The following is a 12,691-nucleotide window of genomic DNA, read 5'->3' on the forward strand; positions in this document are numbered from 1 at the left end:
GATATTTTTTTTATTGTTATAGGTTGTGTGTATCTGTGTGTGTGTATATATCTGTGTTTGTCTGTGTATGAGTGTATGGTGTGTTTGTATATATGTGTATGTTTATCTGTATATGTGTATTTATGTGTGTTTATGTATGTTTGGTTATGTGTGTGCATGTTGCTTTTGTTTTGTTGTTCTTGTTATTATTGTTGGGGTTTTTTGTCCATTTGAAATGATGTTTCCTTCTGTGTCCTTGGCTGCCCTTGTATTCTTGCCTAAGCCTCCTGAGTTCGGGGATTGCAGTCCAGGGTCACCACTCATGTTTCTAATGTCTTCTTGACCCCTCATGGTCTCAGCTCCAATTTCTTTCTTGTAGCATGGTCTGATACATTGTCTGAACTGTGTAAAATATCCAAGAGACAGGTTCCTCTTTCAGACTCTTCAGGAAATTCCAATTCCTTGGGGAGCACTATTTCAATATCCCGACAGATAAACAGAGAGGCGCAAATATCTCTAGAATATTTTCATCTTGGCCAGAATGATTGTATCTTATGTGGGGCAACAGCCTTTTAAGGTGTAATCATGTGAAGACTTTTGCAGTAAGACCATCCTGGATTATCTATTATCTAATTCTCTCCCTCCCCTCCCCATGTGTGTGTGTATATGTGTGTGTGCATGATTGTATGTGCATGTGCCTGTCTCTCTTTGAGTATGTGCATGTGTGTGTTATGTGTAGTAAGTACACACATGAGTGTTTGGTATACAAGCCTGTATGTGTGCCAGTGGAGGCCAGATGAGAAGAGGTATCTTCCTCTCTTTTTTCATTACTTTCATTTTGAAACAATCTCTCTCTGAACCTTAAGCTTACCGTTTCCTCCTGGCTGGCTGGTGTGAGCAATGCTAAGGTTACAGGCATGTGGGTTTCAGAGATTTGAACTCAGGTCTTCTTGCTTCCATATCAAGTGCTCTTATGTACTGAGCCATCTCCTGCAAGTATTCTTATAAGAGTCATGAGGGACACTTGACACTAGGACCCATAGAGATGAAGAATGATCTTCCTCACACCCAGGGAACAAATACAAGAAGCAAGATTCAAGGCCAGCTCACTCTCATTTCAAACTCTGCTTGTCCAGATGACCTTTTAACATGACAAACATCATAGCCCAAGCTATAGAGTGAGTTACAAATATAATACTCAAATCACGGTTTCACAGTTACACGTACAGAAAACTCTGCTACTCGTACTTCCTGGCTCCAATACTATTGATAATGGGTTTTGTCTGTCTCGTTCCTGTGGGCCCTTACGTTCCCTCCCCAAGCTGAGAATCCCAGCACCTTCTGCTGCCTCATAGTCACCATTTGTATCAGGAAGAGTGGAAACTACTAAGTCAGCATCTTTTTTAATTTGCGCAACTTACCCTAGAATGAAGACCTTATCTTCTGTGATGGGTCAGCAAGACAGTCAGATAAACCAAGGACACTCTGGAAATGCAAGTAAAACACAGCCATCTTAAGATCGTGGAATGACAAGGTCAGAAGGAAGGAGATCTACCTTCCTCATCCATTGCTCATTCGTTCATTTCATTCTACTGCTTGGAGAGTAGACTTGGTTTCTTAAAAAAAAAAAACTGCTATGTTATGTAAATATGCTCTCATTTTAATCCCAAGTATGCGGTTTTATTTGGGCTTTAGTTTGGGCTTTAGTTTGTCCACAGCTGTTAATTGTCTCCTGTGGGGTGTGGCTTTTTGCCAGGTAACTGTCTATCTCCTGCCTCATGCAGCAGAGATAGGGGCGTAGTCTAGGGCTCTGAGAACATATATTTGAGAGTCCAGAAAGAGACAGTGTGGGGCGCAGTGGTGGCATGTGAAATGTAGCAGTTTGGAGAGACTAGAGAGACAGTATGGCAGTTCGGAGCAGAGAGAAAGAGCGACAATTTGGGGCACAGCGGCTTGGAGGAGACTGCTGGCTACGTTTGTCGTTGATAGAGATTGGTACATCCCCCAAAGACCCTTTAACCCTAAACAGCCGGGAGAATAAAGGGCTCCGCGCCTCCTCTCCCACAAACCTTCTCTCTCCCACCTGTGATTACGGGGCTGGGGTGAGGGTGGGGTTGCTGGAAAGGAGGTCCAGGTGTAAACACCCCAAGTAAAGCAGAGCACTACAGGAAGGGGCACATGATGCTGGGACACAATGAAGGTCGGTGGATAGTGGTACTGTGAGGCAGACAGGGCTCATTATCCATAGTAGGAGACAACAGGGAACCGAGGGTGGTGTGGCAAAACGTGGGAGTCCCTCCCTAGATTAAACAGTTCATGCTCAGCTGAAGTGCATGATTTAAACTCATTGCCTGGTGCCCTTCAGCCCAGAGCAGCGGTTCTCAACCTTTGGGGCGCCACCCCTTTGGGAGTCGGACCCAGCACGGGAAATATCGGATATTTGCATTACTATTCATAACAGCAACACAGTTACAGTTATGAAGTAGCAGCAGAGGTTATTTAGGTTGGGGGTCACTCGGACAGGAGGAACTGTGTTAAAGGGTCGCGTCTTTAGGAAAGTGAAGAACTGCTAGCCTGCTCAGCGACAGGCCCTGTGAAGCACAGGGAGGTGCGGACATATTTAAAGAGTACCCCAGGCAGAGACTCTGAGGCTGCCGCGAAGATCAACCCTCTGCTACGTAGCCCTGCCGGCAGCTTCATCGCTCGCAAACACCGTTTCCTGCTCCTGTGTTCTGCGGTCGGTGCTCAAAGAACACCAAACAGAGAACAAAGTTTCACAGACAAAGCCCATGCGTTTCTGGACTTCTTAACACACGCCTATGTTCACCCTTCATGGTCCAGCACTAACTGAACAGGGCAACAAACAAGCCTGCTTAGGAATGGCGATCAGGAGCCCCAAATGGCTCAGACTGAGAGAAGTTAACGAAGCCCTTAAGAGGAGACAGCAAGGAAAGGAAAATCATGAGTCAAAGCCCAACCAGGCTATTTGATCAATTTCATAATCCTTGCACTTTACCTAATGCTCTAAGCCCCAGTTTCCCATGTCCACAGTTCTTCTCCTGAGGATTCTTGGGGAGAGTAAAGAGCTGGAGTGTCCCGTTGGGGTGTGCCATGTTCATGGTGAGCGCTGAGTCCCTGGAAACCAGGATGCCAGGATGGGTGCAGGCCCTCCGCACGGAGGACACAGATGGAGGCCAGTGAGACAGAAGCGGACAAGAAAGAGTAAAGCAGCAGGGCATAATTTAAGTTCTGGGGTAACTACACCCTGAATGCTAGAATTCATCTCTAACTGTATATTATCTATTTAGGTCTTCTTTAGAGCTTTAGTAATATATATATTACTTTTAATTCCAATGCTTGCATCTCACTCCACAGACTTAACTCATTTGAGGTGAAGCCAAATCATTGACATTTTGTTGCTGTTCCTGCTGCTTCCGTTTTTCTGTTCTGTTTTGTCTTATAATTCAGAGTATTGTTCATGTCAAAATGGATTTGAGAAAAACTGGCTATGGATAGCCCACATCTGGATGACCTAGGATTCTGTGCCAACATCTGGAAGCAACAGGGAGATGTAAAGCAACATCTAGAAGGGATCCTGGGTGCATGGTCTGACTCAGTGGAAAGGTGAGGCTGCTCTCTCCCCACGGGTATCCCAGTCAAGGATGGAACCCAGTGGTGTGTTCAGGACTGGGAATACAGAGTTGAACGTAAGGCCGCGCTGGAACTTGCCAGTGGAAGCGGACAGGAGAAGCATACACAGACAATGGCAGGGCCATGTCAGAACACTTTGCAGGACAATAGGCAGGAGGAGCCACCAATGCCCAGTGACTGAAGAGAAGGAGGTCCTGGGGAACCAGGGGACCATTGGTCACTGTGGAGAACATACTGAGCCACATGCAAACTGGATGGAGAGAACACATTCTGGCCGTACGTAGTCTAGCAAGATGGCGGTGGCAGTGACAAGGAGGAGCATGCGCAGAACATGGTGTCGGGACACCAGGTCGTTGTACAGCTAAGGCGATTGCCACCAAGACTGACAACCTGAATTTGATCCCTGGGACCCACATGGTGCAAAAGCACTGACTCCTACAAGTTGTCCTATGAACTCTACATACACACACGCACACACACACACACACACAAAAACATAGAATTTTTAAAACAAAATTTGTTGAACACTTTTGAGCCACTTTGCAGGCTCTATATCCCCTGTCACTTTGGGCTGGTTCCTGAGTCCAGCGCTATTAGGAGACCATCTCCATCCCCAGATTAGAAACGCACAGCCATCCCTCACTGCAGTTCTAGGGCCTACAGGGCGCCTGTCTCTGACCAGCAGAAGGTATTGGTGCAATTTGATGGACCTTTCTTTTCCTCTTAACTGCCTCTGTCCCCTTAGCCTCTGCCCAAACTGTCACATGGTTTTTCAGGTCCCATTAGGCAGACCCTGATCTGCCAGGTCACTCTGTCCCCTTTCACCTCACCTCCCTTCCAGAATGGACTGTTTCGGGGGGGGGGGGAAGGAGGGAGCTTTGGGACAGTTATGTGTCTTTATTACTTGGCTCAGACCCTGAGGCAGTACACCAGGCCAGGAAAGTAGCTCAGTTATGTTTCATTTTGTTTGAAACTTTCTCTATGAGGTCCCAATTGCTTGAGCCCTAGCTCTGTGTTCTCCAAGGATCTAACTATCATATATGAGTGGATGAGAAGGGACAGGCTAACATCCTAAAATTTACCTCAGTGTGCTGGCTTCATTGATATACATATGTACATAAAAATCCCTATCATTACATGCCAGAAATGTGTACCTATAAGTACATGTATACACACATATGAATAAATACATACTCCACATTTATGAGAAAGTATTATCTAACGCTAGTGGCACTGTTTCACAAGTCCTGGGTCCAGTTCTAAATTATCCTCTCTGGCAAGCTCTGAACCCTCTCAACACAAGCATTCAGCCTAATTGAGATCAAGTCCAAAGCCTTAGCCACCCAATATTTCCCTTTCATAATCCACTTTGATTGTTATTGATTTGTATGTCTGCAAAATCCCAGGCAACGGCAGAGGCCTTCTGAACGTTTCATGGCTGGCCATTTGTTGGCTGGTTTGGGGCTCACCCTTGGCTCTGTAACGGTATCTCTATAGGTCTTCCACAGATGGTACCACCGCCTGCCCCACAGAGGTCCCTACTCGTGTAATGAAATAAATTATCAATAAAAAAACAAATTGGGAATCACAGGCAATTAAAAATCAATTATTCAAAAGCACTTACTACGATAAGACAATTTGAGCTTTATTTAGCAGTAATGGGAAATAAAAATATTTTATTCACACACACGCACACACACACACACACACAAATGTTCAAAGAGAAATTTATGTCCAGTGTTTGTTTGAAGAACTGGGAAACAGCCCATCTGAACCACTCTCTGACAAGCTCTACTTCCCCAGTATTGTCTAGATTCAGGCGCTTTCATTTTCAGTGTGAGTCTGTGAATTCTTAGTTATCTCTTGGCCCTTGAGATTGATATCTTGTTGATAGATGACAGTAAGGTCTCCCAGAGTGGGTGAGATCCACCGACTGGCGTGTGATTGCCATTGATAACTCTTTCTCATTCACCAGTGCCTTAGTTCCTTTCCTGGTGCTTTGATGAGGAGACACCATGGTCAAGACAAATAATGCAAGGGAGGGTAGGCCTCGCTCAGACGCACGATTCCAGAGAATGAGAGTCCAGAATGGCAGAGTGAGCAGAAGGAGCAGAAAGCTGAGCACTCACAGCTTGAACTTTTAGCATGAAGCAGAGAGAGGCAGCTGGAAGTGGCCGGGACCCTTATGCTCTCAAGGCCTGCTTCTTAGCAACAGACTTTCTTCAACAAGGCCACACCTCCCCAGACAGCACCAACAACTAGGGACCAAACATCCGAGCTAGCCATCACTTGTTGTGTTCCCAGAGAATAGAGAACGGAAGCCTAACTTCAACCACTAGCTAGGCCTGAATAAGAGAGCTCGAATACAGGTCTCCTCTAACATGGGAGAGTAACCAGCATTTGAAAACCAGAGACACAGCAAGTGAGCTTCCCAGGGAACAATGGGGCTGCGCAAAGAAAGAACAATGGGATTTAGAAACTCATGACAATGAAACTTCCTTTTCCCAGTGAGTGGGTAGAAGCCACTCTATATCTGAGTTCTAAAGCTGCTGTGATTTGCTGCTGTTGTTTGTTTTTTGAGACAAGCTCTCTCTATGTAGCCCTGCCTGTCCTGGAACTAGTTCTGAAGACCAGGCTGACCTCAAATTCAGAGATCGGCCTGCCTCTGCCTCCTGAGTGCTGGGATTAAAGGCGTGTGCCGCCACCACCACCACCGCCCAGCTATGATTTACTTCAATATAGTTGAAGTTTCAGGTGAGAAAGTTGGGGACGTGTGAAAATAAAAATGCTGGTCAAATTAATGAAAATTAACTTCCCATACCTTCAGCTCTTAGGCCAACAGGAGATCAGTGGGGCTAGTGAACCCAGAGGCAGGAAGGGAGGTCTGGGGACCAGGACATTGCAGACACATCGCTGACAAGAGATTGTCAAGGTAAGTGCAATTTGTCAAATTGTGTAGTAAAGAGCTTCCTTCAAGTCAAGGACGATTCACTAGAGGAAATAGGTAGGCAGATATGGGCTTAAGGAGAGCACTGTGTGAGATGAAACCCAAAGTGCTCCAAAAAGCAATCAAACACAAAACACAAGCAACATGCAAGCGTGCACACACACATGCTCACACACCCGTGCATGAACAAGACAGAGGCAGAGACAGAGATAGACAGAGAGCGACAGACACAGAAAGACAGACAGACAATGCTTTTGGTGCAAATCAGCTCTAACCACCCCTCCCCCATCCTCAAATCAGGTTTGACTCTGCCCCAGAAATGCTTGTTTCTATCATGAATTTTATACTCAAGAGGGAGGACAAACTTGCATTTTAAACATCTTCTCTAAATTATGAGTTTACTTTAGCTTTTTATACATGGTCTTTTTTGTTTGTTTCTCAATACCTTAAATAAGTAAATATTTGAATTTCTAATTTTTCTTTTCACATTAAATAGTACACATAGAGTTGTTTGCATATATTTGTAGAAGCCAAATATTTAAGATATGCAATTTGAAATTATTAGAAACTGTTACTTTTTTTGGTGACCCAGCTACATTTTGATGGTCTAAGGAAATAAAGTCAGGACACAGAGTTCCAACCTCGAGAAGAAGTGTAAGTAATTTCATCTACCATACTGCTTTGCCGCTAGGCTTTCTCTCTTTTTCTATTTACTCCTAAAATTAGGATACATTTTAGTTCCAACGGAATGATCAAAATTATCCTTCTTTTACTTTTGCTATTGTCTACTTTGTAAAAATGTAACCATGTTTGAAAAACACCTGACAAAAATGCCACTGTTCCTAATTTCAGTGCTACAAGAGACATTATTAATCCATCACGCTGCTCTTTTCCTAGTGAGCCTGGACAGGCCACCCAGATTTTCCCCGTGCAGTGTTGTAAGTGCTCACGAAATCGGTTGGGATTAATATATTAAATGAGTCCTATTTTATGTTTTGTCTGGTATAGCGGCTGTTCACATTTTTTTTTTAATTTTTTAAAATTACTCACGTGTGTGTGTGTGTGTGTGTGTGTGTGCGCGTGCGCGTGCGCGTGCTTACGTGCGTGTGTATGTGTGTGTGAGAGAGAGTGTGTGTGCTCACCATGGTGGTATGCTTCTGAAACTCAGAGGGCAGCTCCCAGGAGGCAGGTCTTTCCTTCCACCATGTGGGTCCCCGGGATGAAATTCAAGCTTGGCAGTAAACACCTTCACCTGCCCAGCCATCTCTCTGGTCCCAGCTGTTGACAAATTTAAATACTCCAGGTAGGGTGAGAATCTTACCAAAAGTGTATCTGCTCATAACTCACAGGTAGAGGAAAATAGAAAGAAACAATAAAATAGCAGCATTCACAATGTAAATCTGTTTTGTTGCTGCTCGTTAAATGGATTTGTTCTTATGTCTGTTACTATTTAAGTGCAACATAATTACATATTATAGAGTGAACATACACTTTAATAGAGGTTATTATTTAAGCTTTGTTATAACTATTTTTATTTGTTTCATTAGAGTACATAAGTACTTCGGGGAGAGAAGGTTTTTTTTAAGATGAAAAGATGGTTTTTAATTATTATGGCTTTCTTTGCTTGGAGCTGATGTTCATAATTAACACATATTAGAATCAAATGCAAGCATGTATTTTATGCTCACTGGAGTATATGAAGTTTAACTTCTCTCAGTGGGCTGTGTGTGCAGCAGCATTTTCACAGTGGCCTCTGAACACTCTGGCTAATCGGAACGTCACGCCACTGGGCTGATCTGTGCCATCACCGGTGTTACACCAACTTCTTGCAGAGTTCACACAGCGTCACATTTGCTTGATGAAAACGTCCATAGCGAAATCCCCTGTTAGCAACTGAAGTCGGATCAGGCCTGGCTGACAGGCAGGTACTGAGGACTGGAAATGCAATGAAAGAGGCAGGGAACTGTGCTTCCTGGAAACAATGCTGTCTCAGTCCACTTCGAGTCGGTATAAGCGAATAACAAAGGCTGGATAATTTATAGAGAGTAGGGATTTACTTAACTTTGAGTCTGGAGGCAGGGACCTTCAAAACTACGGCCTGACATCCAGGGAGGGCCTTTTAACAATATCATAACATCGACCAAATCCATTGCACGGTAAGCCGGGCACACCAGTGCATTATGGGAGCGGAGTGGGGTGGGGAGGCTACTAGGGTGGTTACATCTTCTTCTAACTGCCTCTCAAAGGCCTTACTCCAAATGCCATCAGACAGGAATTTGAAGGTTAAATATGTAACACATGCCCCAGACGGATATCATCCAACTCAAGCAAATGCAAAATGAAACTCAGTCTGAAGCTGTTTGTTGTCATTCTTATTATTTGTTTGTTTGTTTGTTTTTCTCTACACTTTATCTTTTTGTTACTGCGGATGATAGCAGTGACAAATGATCTTGGCCGCTTTGTGGATGCAGAGCTAGACTTTATTTCCCAGTTCCTCTACACTAAGTGTGGCTGGGGCTCAGCTCTGGCATGGAGTGTTAGCAATAGTGCAAACCACTTCCAAGTTCTCAGCTGCCTGCCCCATGTCCACTCCCTTTCTACCTGCTGGAAGCAGACAAGCGCCTTAGGCTTAGAAGTCAAGGCTGAAGATGGTGAGGCCACAGGTTGCATCCTGCCTGAGCCTTCTCTAAATGACCACCAAGCAGAAGCCCTTTTCAGGACAGAAGGTAAATATCCATCAGGTGGGAGCCATGATGAGGTTCCCAGAACAGTTCCTTAAATCAGTGTTTCTGTGTCTGATAGTCAGCTGGCTGGAAAAACTGAGTGGAGTTTGGAGTCTAAGGAGCAGCTAGGTAACTTTTTCACAGAGCTCATTTTTTTTTAATTTAAATTTTTATTTTTTAATATTAATTACAGTTTATTCACTTTGTACCCCAGTTGTAGCCCCCTCCTTCATTCCCTCCCAATCCCACCCTCCCTCTCTCATCTCCTCCATGCCCCTCTCCAAGTCCACTGATAGGAGAGGTCCTCCTCCCCTTCCATCTGACCCTAGCTTAACAGGTCTCATCAGGACTGGGTGCATTGTCCTCCTCTGTGGCCTGGCAAGGCTGCTCCTCCCTCGGGGGGAGGGGGGGAAGCAATGAGCCATCCACTGAGTTTGTGTCAGAGACAGTCCCTGTCACCCTTACTAGGGAATCCACTAGGATACTGAGCTGCCATGGGCTACATCTGAGCAGGGGTTCTAGGTTATCTCCATCCATGGTTGGAGTATCAGCCTCAGAAAAGACCCCTGTGCCCAGATATTTTGGTTCTGTTGCTCTCCTTGTGGAGCTCCTGTCCTCTCCAAGTCTTACTATCTCCCATTTCTTTCATAAGATTCCCTGCACTCTGCCCAAAGTTTGGTTGTGAGTCTCAGCATCTGCTTTGATACACTTCTGGGTAAAGTCTTTCAGAGGCCCTCTGTGGTAGGCTCCTCTCCTGTTTCACAGAGCTCATTCTAAGTAGCTTTAGCAGATTCTCATTCAAATCAACCCTGACACATCAGAAAAGGTAACAAAAGCAGGAGTGGGAAGTGTCCAAATAGAAAATCATACAAAACAGAAGAAAACGAAGATGCAATCAGTGATTAAGGCACCTGTCCCATGTGTTCCAGCCAAGAACCGGCCAGTCTAGAATTGAGATATGGGGGTTCAACTCCAGAGCCTGCATTTTAAGCCTCTCTGCTAGCCTGACTCCTGACTTCTACTGAACATGGCCAGAGAGTTTGTTCCTTGCTACATTTCTTGAAGGTGGTGCGCTTTGAACTGTCTGCGCTTGTTTTCTGCTCAGAAGGTTATTTACAACATCTTGATGCTGGTGTTGTGATCTCATTTCCAACTGATGACTTTACAGGTCATTTCTTCCCAGTGAAAGCGAATGCTATCATCAGGGACGGGTTTCAGAGGTACCATCTAGTGGGCAGCATCACCGTACATGGATGTTTGTGAGCCACCTTGCTGTTCTTTCCCTAACTCACCTGCTTAGTTGAGAAAGGAACATCCCTAAAGAGGCTTTGTTCCCGTGCTAGATGCCAATTGATCACAGGTAAAGCCCCACGCAAGCCAACTGACCCATCTAAGCAGCCATTGAACTGCTTGTCTGTGGTGGAGTGGCAGATCTGCCTGGAGCAGTTACACACAGTTGTGAGCCGCCATGTTGGCGCTGGGAACAGAACTTAGGACCTCTAGAAGAGCAGCCAGTGCTCTTAACTGCTGAGTCATCTCTCCAGCCCCTGGCCAAGTTCCACCAACATGACTTATTCTGAGGTAGGCTGTTAAACTTGTCTCAAGCCTCAGACCTCTCATTTTGAACTGAAGAGATTATTATGAAAAGGACAATTTCACAGAGTTGCAGAAGGTTAAAAAGATCATGTACATAAACCTTTGGCAGGCTGACTAAAGCTATTAGCGATTATTGTTCTTATTCCAAAGGCTGCAGAACTTTTTAAAAAAATTAAAAAATTAAAGCTTCAAAGGACCAACTATAAACTAGGGGTTGGGGAAAGTCCCAGGAAATATATCTAAAGAAAACAATGCTTAGATTGGGCCTGGTGGTATAGGCCTATAATCCCAGCTACTCCGGAGTCTGAGACAGAAAGGTTGCAAACTTAAGATCAGGCTGGACAATGTAGCCAGACTCTGTGTCAAAACCAGATTTTAAAAGGCTTGCTGATGCAGCTCAGTGGTAGCATGCTTGAAAGTGTAAGGATGAATGTCTCCAAAGAAAGAAAGGGAGAGGGGGGAGCAATGGATAGGGAAGGAAGGGAAAGAAAATGAGAGATACAGAAAAAAAAAAGGAAGTAAGGAAAATAGGAAGGAAGGGAGGGAGGAAGGAAGAAAGGAAGAAAGAAAGAAAGAAAGAAAGAAAGAAAGAAAGAAAGAAAGAAAGAAAGAAAGAAAGAAAGAAAGTAATGTTGAGGGCAAATTTGTCAAGTCAGCATAATAAACTAACTTGAAAATTAGCAAGGCTGGAAGCAAACGCTGTCTATGATGCTGGTTGTCAGCAAATACATGATTCACATGGCCCTCGCTGTCTTCCTGTGTGAAGTGAATTAATAAATGCAAATGTTTGCTCTGATGTCAGCCCATCATGCAAATCTTCAGGTTGCCTGTTCTCAGAAAGCACATTTTCCTAGGCCCTTGTTAAGTTTAGTCTTTAAGAAGTGCTGTAACTTTACTGGGTAGGGAAGAGCAGATGCGAGATCATGCGTTCAGATGTGGAAGCAGGAAGATACCAGGTTCAAAGCCAGTCTTAACTATAGTGTGAGTTCCCGTCTCAAGACGCTCTTTCTTTTTTGGCTGATCTGTATGAAGGATCTATGTGAGGTAGGACTCTCAGATTTTCATCTGCTCATTCTCTACCCATTTTGATTGAGTCTTTGCAGTAATTGAGCTTCAAGCTGATCCCCACCTTAGGGATGTGTATTTATAGCAGTTGCTGTAATTTTCTATAATTCTTTGAACAAACAGAACATTTTTTTAAAATTACATAAAATCAAAAGTTACATGATCATATTTCATTCCTATTGTGTTCTTTACTTAACTTTTCTAAGATCTTACAAAAGTTACTATGCCCTCTTTCACAGTGGCAGACATAGCACCTCCTTGAGAGGAAATAAAAAAATGGCTTTAAGAGATTTCAAATGTCCAGACCTGGCACAATTTGAGATTGGGAGGCTGTAGATAATGTGAGTAGAAAATATCTACCATAGCTTTCTCCCCTTAGATGTTTACAATAAATAATATACTACACTCACATTAGCTCTGAAGAATAGATGAAAATAATAGAAATCTCGTCTTTATAATCAAATTCAAGCTTATAGGAATCTTAAGTTAAAATAATTATTTGTATTATCAGTTAATTCTAAGGTTAGAAGTGACACCCAAATGCGACTTAGTTTGGAACTTGGGAATGGGCATTATATCTAGAAAACATCCCCTGTTCAAGTATGAGCTAGCTAACACAGAGATGCCAGGCGTGAGTTCAACTTGAACATTATTATTTTTCCTCAGATAAAAAGCATACAGATAGTTTCTCATACTATTCTTGTACTGTTTCCTGTCATTTTAAAACTAC

The sequence above is a fragment of the Meriones unguiculatus genome, chromosome 8 (assembly GCF_030254825.1).
Source record: "Meriones unguiculatus strain TT.TT164.6M chromosome 8, Bangor_MerUng_6.1, whole genome shotgun sequence".
Lineage (NCBI taxonomy): Eukaryota > Metazoa > Chordata > Mammalia > Rodentia > Muridae > Meriones > Meriones unguiculatus.